Source organism: Sander vitreus, chromosome 11, assembly GCF_031162955.1.
Source record: "Sander vitreus isolate 19-12246 chromosome 11, sanVit1, whole genome shotgun sequence".
NCBI classification, from domain to species: domain Eukaryota; kingdom Metazoa; phylum Chordata; class Actinopteri; order Perciformes; family Percidae; genus Sander; species Sander vitreus.
Window position 1 is genome coordinate 5,470,433 of NC_135865.1, and position 9,060 is coordinate 5,479,492.

Below are 9,060 nucleotides of genomic sequence, written 5' to 3' on the forward strand. Positions count from 1 at the left end.
ACCTATTTCAAATCTTCATTAATGGACTCCAAGGCCCTGTTGAGACCTGGCATTACATGCGCCTTGGGTGATGCATCACAGATGAAAAGCTCTAAGTACGTCTGTTCACACCTTGCATTAGAATACGCTCCACATGCGTCTTGAGTAACCACTTGTGATCGGATCTCATATAAAAATACATATTTTACTAAAAGTTTTTTTTTTGTTATATTATCTTGTGTGTGTGCATACATTTCAACTGTTACTCTAACATGAATCACACATTGTTTAGTCTATTGAGATGACTAATGGAAAAGCCCTGCCTACAGTTTTTGTTTTTGTGCCGAAGGGCGTAACTTTTTTCTGTATGGCGGTATGTGTATAAAATGTTTGAATTTTTGGGTACATTTTATGAACATATAAATATGGTTATTGTCAACCGTCATCCCTGGGGACCTCCGTGCCACCGACACAGAGCTTCAGATGATGCAGTATTAAATCCACGTAGAGAGGTTGGTTGGGGTGGTCAAACACCAAAGGACTTTCACCCAGGAGACCAGGGTTTGTGTCCCGCGTGTCACTGAAACGTAACCCATTTTGTAACCCCACCCACGATCTTTTCTTAAACCTAACTGTCCCGTTCTTGTGCCGCATGTCAGTTAAACGTACGTCCCGACCCAGGGGTGTCAAAAAGTAATGCCAAGAGTCCCGGGCAAACGCGTCTAAATATGACGCAAAAGGGCTGGACGCGAGTCCCGAGAGCGTCAAATAGTGATGCCAAGAGTCCTGACCAAGCACGTCTAAATATGACGCTAAAGGAGACTTTTTTGCGTCAATAACAAAGACCAAAGGCACCTGACCAAGCGTCCCTCTATCACGCGATGGGAGTGAGAATGTGTTGGGAGGACAGTCTCTCGCGTACACACTGCTAGAAGAATGTGGCCATATGCGGCCCAGACCACCTCTGAATGTGGTCTGAGCAATCAGATCTCAATGCGTCCTCAATTGGGTGCGTTCACACTTGTACTCAGAGCCGTCCACTTCTGCTCAGATCACCCAGTACACGTTAATACCAGGTCTGAACAAGGCCTAATTGCTAAAGTTTTTCTTGCTTCTTAACAGAAATGCTGTATGTTGCAATGCCACATGACAGTGTGTAAATAAAATAACCCTTTGTTGCTTTTAGTGTCATGTTGTTAGTGTTGGATTTGGCAGGCACATGCGGGACTGTTTCACATCTGTGTCCAATAGTGTACTTCCTTTGAATAACAAGTACACGCTCGCTTACTGCCACACATATAATTGTTGATGGCAACTGTTGAAAGGACTTTCTCTTCATTATGTAAATCTCCAGGTTCACGGCATATTTGCGCAATCCTTTCAAGCAGAGGCCAAGCTGCGCTAACATCTGAAGTTTCTTAAATCGTCTGTGAGGAAAGGCTGCATCACAGCATTGTGCAAATGAAGAGCAATACAGATATGCAATCAGTTGACCTTCTTCCAAGAGGGAAAATGGGTGCAAGTTAGTCTGTGATTTCTAAAACAAAACATATTTAATAGTATTTTTTTCTTCAAGCAAACAAAATTGGTGCTATTCATTTATGGATAGAAATGTTTAGTTATGGTGAAAACAATAACAAATCATGAGATGTAAGGTGCACATCAATGACCATACAGTGTTATACAGTATGTAAATAGGGACCTTTCTAACGTATCAGCATGACGCAACGTCTTACTCGTATCGATTTCCTATATCTACAGCAGTACCCTGAACTCATTATGTCCCTTGAGGGAAGAAAGAACACCATCTGTATGCATGGAAATACTGTTCCATATGTATGACTCCAGTAGGAACAACGTGCAGTCAACACTTATTTTTTGGCTAAATATACATTTTTATTGCTACTAAAAAATAAGAGTTGTATGTGAAAAATTAAACAATCTTATTTCTTATCTTTCTTATAAATGTCATTTGCCTACTGTATAGTTTTCACAGCCCTGTATGGTATCTTTGTTTATTTTGCATATTTTAATTCTCTGCCGGTAGTGTTGTTTTTTTGTCTCACTTTCTTGGTGTGTGTGTGTGTGTGTGTGTTGGCTGTTTTAAGTTATTGCAGAGTTTCACCTGTGGCAACTGTTATCACAGGTAGCCTTAAACTCTTTTTTTCAGCTCCCAGCGACCACACCAGCAGCTTCAGCCTGACAGAGAATCTGTAGCTCGCGTGAAGATAATTGACAGCTTGAAGCCGTAGTTGTAAAAAATAGTGTTTTTGTGGACAGATATTAAGCAGCTTAACGTTGCCATTTTGGAACTTGTACATAAATGGAGATTTGGACTTGTCAAAACACAGGTGTAACTAATAACTTTAACGTGTGCACTCCAAATGAAGTGTTCCAGGGTTAGGGCTCTGCTGTGCTGGCACTCACTCATCAATGTAATTAGTTACACCCGTGTGTTTCCCCATCAGTGAAAATGAAATTAAAAAGGGCTGTACTCTGTAAATTGGAGAATGTATAACAATAAACTGTATTTATTTAGCACTTTTCAATACATATGTTACCGGATAATACAAGATCAATGGGGCATTATTTATTTTTTAAAGGTCCCATGGCATGGAAATTTCACTTTATGAGGTTTTTTAACATTAATAAGATTTCCCCCAGCCTGCCTATGGTCCCCCAGTGGCTTGAAATGGCGATAGGTGTAAACCGAGCCCTGGGTATCCTGCTCTGCCTTTGAGAAAATGAAAGCTCAGATGGGCCAATCTGGAATTTTGTTCCTTCTGACGTCATAAGGAGCAAGGATACCTCCCCTTTCTCTGCTTTACCCGCCCAGAGAATGAGAATGAGAGCGAGAGACATCATGGCTTTCAAACGAGCAAAGTGGCAGTTGGTCAAGGCCACATCCCCACCCTCCACCTTGCCCCCCCCCCTCCCCTCTCTCCTCCTCAATAGCATTTAAAGCTACAGACACAGAAATGGCACATCCTAAGTAAAGCTAATTGTGGGACTGGCTCTAGTGGCTGTAATTCTGCACCAACAGGAAATGAGAGAAAGAAGAGAAAAACGAGGATCGACGTGCAATGAAGGTATTTGGCTTGACAGTCTTCTGCGCACAACACACATTATTACTAACATTTTAGATGCACTTAACTTTGGTTTTGCAATTTAAAAAAAAATGCTTATGTGGCTATAATTGACTGCTTGTCTGATAGTCTTGAGTGCTAGTTTCTTTCCCTGTTGGTCTTCATTGTAGCAATGTCTCAGGGTTCCAGGATTGTACAATGTTATCACTATCAATAGGAGTGATAGCAATACCTACAAAACTAAGACACAAGGTGTAATTGAGCTGGAATTACCCATTAAATATACAGACAGAAAACGGACTTCTTATCCAGAAAATAAGTGCTTTTATTTCAAATTCCCCAAATTCAAAGTAATAACACAACACAGCTACACAGAATACATCCTAAATACAGTACCACTGTTGACAAGTCATTCAATTTAATCTCAAGCCATCTTTTAAAGTTTCAGAGAAGCATCCAACAAGTCCTCTAAACCATACAACAATATCGGTCGTTTATTCCCACGCTCTAAGGCCGTGTTCACTCTGCATGCATTGGCCGTCCGAGGGTCTGGCAAAAACGCAGGTCTTTCCATTTATTTTGAATGTTTAGGCTGCGGGGGGGTTGCCGCAGGGGGAACATTTAAAAAAATGTGACGGGCCTGCGGCGAAAAGTTGACTCCGACTCAACTTTTGGAGAAACGTAACAAAGCACACGTCTACTTGTGCTTTGTTGGAAGGTTTAAGAACACAACAGGACGTCATACAAATGGGTCGCTTCATTGACACATCTCCCCCCCCCACCCCACCAAGATTGTGGTTTTGGTTAAAATCAGTTGCTACTTCACTTCCTATAACCCACACCCGCTGTTTACTTTTATTTTCAAACAGGACTCAAACCCCGGTCTCCTGGGTATAAGTCCTGTGTACCTTTGACTCATCCACCACCTCAACATACCTTGGAAATTTGGCGCTCTTACACTTTGTCACCTCACTTCCTGCTTTGCTCCCGTCATAACTACTACGGCCACTAGAGGGCGGCGTTACTTTGAACAAAAATGGAGATTATCATTGCAGCTTGAACAAACAACTTCTATGGGCGTTTTTAGGACAGTCTCCAAGCATCTCCTTTTTCAATTTGTCAAAGACAATGGGTGCATTCCTGATGACAATGGGTGCATTCCTGGTGAATGAGGTTACACATTGATCCTTTCATTTTTTAATCTTGTTTGCATTCTGGCTAAGATTTGCTGGCGACACATTAATGTAAACATCAAAAGCAAATGCCTCACACACAAAATAAAAAATGGCTGAAAATAGGTTACACATTATGTGCTGAAACCAGCGTGACAGTGCTTTGCAAGTGACGTAGCATTGTGCCTCAGAGAGCTTTTAGACGCTGTAAGTGGTCTAAATTTAATGTGCTGTCAAACACAATAATTACACACAGCACACAAAATGTCCCAGTCCCTTTAGTCTCCACATCTGGCTGGTAATCTAACAGCTGAGGGCAGCTTGTGCCAGAGGTGTTGGGCGGTTAGCTCAGAGGCACTGGCCCTGCATTAATCACTGAAAGGTCAGGCAGGGAAAGGCCACACAGAGCAAATGACTCCTGGCTGGACTTCAGGTTATCTGAATACCCATGAACTGAGGAATCACATCAATACAGTGCAATCAGAGGGATGGGCAATGTGATGCTATGCAATCATTAAATTATTCATGCACTGATTTAAAGCAACACTAGAGAACTTTTCCCGCTTCGGTCCCCCTACAGGTTGGAAGCGGAATTGTCCATTACATTACATTGTCCAGTTCAATCGAACTACAGAGTCGCTATCCAATCTGGTAAAATTGCATAATGTAATGTAATGGACAATTCCGCTTCCAACCTGTAGGGGGACCGAAGCGGGAAAAGTTCTCTAGTGTTGCTTTAATAACTGGCAAATGTGTTTCATTATCTCATAGGTTTTTATGGCTGAAGGAGGCTCTCCTCGCCAGATAAATGATAGCATCTGTCTTTTGTTCAAATACTGAAGATGACTTCATTTTATCTTCTATGATAAAGCAACCTCTTATGTTCTGTGACTGTATGCTCGCACTAAATTGAGCAACCGAATGCTGCAATGTCACTGCAACAACTTGTAAGGGCAACACACCGCCAGCATGTGACACATGCCAAAACACCCAAACCCATTGTAAGATGTGGGGTATACTGTCACACACACAAGTGGAAAGTGGCTCTGTACCCGGCTCAAATGAATCTTTTGTCGGCTAAACTCAACTAGCAACAGCCTCTGAAACGACTGGCAGCTCCAGGTGCTCTGTACCCGGCTCCCAGTAACCTTTTGTCGTCTAAATTTAACTGTGTAGACCACTAAACGACCGGTCATCACGTGACTGGCTGGCGGTAATTTCGTAGGCTATCTTACGAATGGGTGTGCATAACTTTTCATATGATATCATACAAAAACATTCTTGAGAATTGCGTTGAGCTTCGTCACCCCGTTGATATCGCGAGAAAAGACGAAGGCTAAAGCTACAGACGTGCCAAGTCTGCATCCTCAACAGTTTGGTTTTTGTGATCCAGGCTTTTCTTCTTTAAACCTTTTAACCCCCACAAAATGCTAACTCTTGGCCTTGAAAGCTTGTTGGCCGGACATGCTATCGCTCGCAGCTCACGTTAGGGCAGATAAAATACTGCTTTTAAATCTGTTCCTTACACTTCTGCTCTTACGTTTTTAGTTTTTGGAGAGGGTCATAAAATGACAACACAGTTCAAATGTATTTAAACAGAGTATTTCTCTTACATTAGGCCAATGCACATCACTTCAACCAACCTGTTCATTCCCAACACGTCAAATACTGACGCTTGGTCAGTGGTTCTCAGCGTCAGATACCGACTCAAAAATCACCCTTTAGCATGTGTATGGAACGAACCGGGCATAGCAGCAGCTCGACCGCGGCGCTGTAAGATGATGTAGTATTAAGAGCGGTATGAAAGACCGAAAATCCACGTAGGGAGGCAGGTTTGGGTGGTGGATAGGACTTTCACCCAGGAGGACAGGGTTCCTATCCTATTGTTGTCCCGCATGTCACTAAAACGTACATTTTGTAACCCCACCCACAAGCTTTTCCTACACCTAACTGTCCCGTTCTTGTGCCACAAGTCTGTTAAACAAACGTCCCGACCCAGAGCGTCAAAAAGTGAAGCCAGAGTCCCGACCAAGCGCGTCGAAAAAGGATGCCAAAGGGCTAGATGCTAAAGGAGACTTTTTGCTTCAGTAACAAACACCAAAGCGTTTTTTTGGGGGGGTTTTTGCATTGGGAGTGACAGTGTGTTGCTTCAACATGTAAAGAAATCTAAAGCTAGGGGACGGGGTTTGAAAACATTCAGTTGATGCGCATCAAGTGATGTAACGCCACAGGAAACAGCCAATGCGTGTTGCACTTTAGAGAAGCAATTAGGCTTGGTGGTCAGGAACGCAAAGCAGCTTACTTCACAACGAGAGACTCTGCTTTGTGTCCCGTCTCCCAGTGGTCAATGTTTTCTTTTCATTGTGACATTGAACTTTTCCTACCCTTGGCAGTTTAATTGCTGGCTTTTTCTTTAGATTGCACTGCCAAATGATCTTGTTTTGTCCTTCTGGTTTGAGGCCGCGTCGGTCAGGAGAGTTCAACGTTTTGTGTTCCAAAGCATTCTGAAATTCTGTAATAGATTTAAAGACCAGCCAATGGCACACAAGGTTAAGTTTGTACTTTAATCAACTTGCCTCTCATAGAAGACACACAAAAAATGAAAAGAGGGTATGTGGAGGAAGGAAATGTTAAGATTACTGAAAAATACATAGCAGAAATACGTTAGTTTGGTCTAAAGGACCTTTCAAATTTGGATCCTATCTATTGTTACATTAAATGTTTCCATTCCCCTCTGTTGATTAGTTTGGACTGACTTTCAGGCTTTTAGCAATATCCTCACGTACAAGTTGTTTTTCATCATTTTCTCTCAGACTGTGACATTTAAAAGTAATAATTTATATGCCTAATATCCATCTGCATTTCACAACAGTTCACAATAAATTGTCTTAATAAATAAAAAAACATTTCTTATGTGAGCAGTCGACATTGGGAACAGAGAAAGAAAATGTGGAAATAAAGTGTTTTATAGCTTGCATTTCTTATGCAGCCTACACGGGGCTCTAGCTCAGGTGTGCTGGTGCTCGATAAAGCAACGCTTGTAAAGAGAGAGCGAGAATTATTTAGGGACTTAACATCTGCTCTGTTTCCCAGAAGAATCATTTCCCTTGTAAATAGGATCTTGTTTTTCCAATTAACAGACGGTGTTTTTCTTTGTAGTTTCACTTTTAAGTTAAATTTAAGCAGAAACTCTCATCCCAAACTGAGCTTAATGGTCCTGATTGCATGGTAGATGTATGGTAGTAGATAACACCTGCTGGTACTTTACCCCGTGTCTGACATGTACCAGCACTTCTGTTTTTTTCCACGAGTACGAGGGTAGTGTGAGTAAGTGTTAATCATATTAAAAGGCTGACTGTACAGACTGTACTGACAATGTATGGCTGATATTTATAAAATAGGCTGATTTATTGGGAATAACCAGGAAATTCAATGTAAAATCAAACATTCAGCACCCCCATACAGCCAGAATGGAATGATCCTTCTATCTTAACCACATTTTCAGAAACTGTGATGATTTAACTTTGAGATTGGCAGGCGAATCAGGCTCCTTAGATCGAATAGTCAACTATTCAGTGTCACTCCTACAAGATACGTATAAATAGATATCCAAGACACATGCGATGTTCATAATCGTATGCAACTGCTGAATTAGGGTAGTGGCACCTTTTTTGGTCCAATTCAGGCACTGACTTTACCATTTGATTCGTATCATTTCCATTTTGTTCTTTTATGTGTAAAGTTTTTCTGTGAAGATAAAAAACCAATGTGACGAAGGCTCCGCTAAGCGCTGGACGGAGCCAAGGTGCCTCTGCAAAATAGCCTCTGGAAGGAACTTGTTTTGGTGGAACATGTGTACGTTCAAAAGTTGTTTTAGTCGTGCAACAGAAAACTCAGATTGGACAGATAGTCTAGCTAGCTGTCTGGATTTACCCTGCAGAGATCTGAGGAGCAGTTAACCATAGTCCTCAGAAATCCACCGGAGTTTAGAGTTCCAACACAAAGAAAGTGGACATCCGGCCGAAAATGAGGGACATCCGGCGGAATTTCCGGCGCCACTGGAACAATCCCGGAAATGAAACGTAGCAATATAGACTAGTCTGTGGGTGGCTACAATCCAGACAGGTGATGAGAAACTTTGAGAAATGTTTTACTAGTGAAAATTGTATGGAAATAAACTTTTTTTTTTGCTCCTTCTGTTTTTTCTGCTGTGGACGTCCAGTTTTTGTTTAATCACAATTTTGTTGAAATGTCAGCACCTTTTATGTTTTGCAACTTAAGCCATCATGTTACCTAATTTAAGTCAACTACCCAACGATTTCTTTAACACCCCACCTGAGAGTAAGTGCAGGTTGCAGTGCATCCAAATATTTTCTCACCCCACTGTCTAACAAGGCTAAGTGCACATTTATAAAAACAAATGTCTCACCGGAATTCTATCCACGTTGCTTTCACACTAAACTGATACAAAAAAGAAGGCGCCGGGTTTGTAATAATTTTGGACAGACAATGCTATCTCTCTAACTGTTATTTGTCTATCCGTGTTTCTGGTCTGTATCGCACTGAGGCTTGTTTTTTTTAAAACAGCCTGAATCTTAAATGGCCCCTAACACTGAGGAAAACAGTAAACACGAGGCTCAGATGTCAGATGAGACAACCCATTCAGGGAGATAAATGGATTTCCACCACATAGAAGTTTTTCCTGTTTGTTCACATTATGGAATCAACGAGCGGCTCAAGGACAAATCTTGGAAGAAAGTGTGAGCTCACAAGGTGTGGAATCGCATCAGAAAATGACTCTTTCATTTCGCCCTGAGGTGACT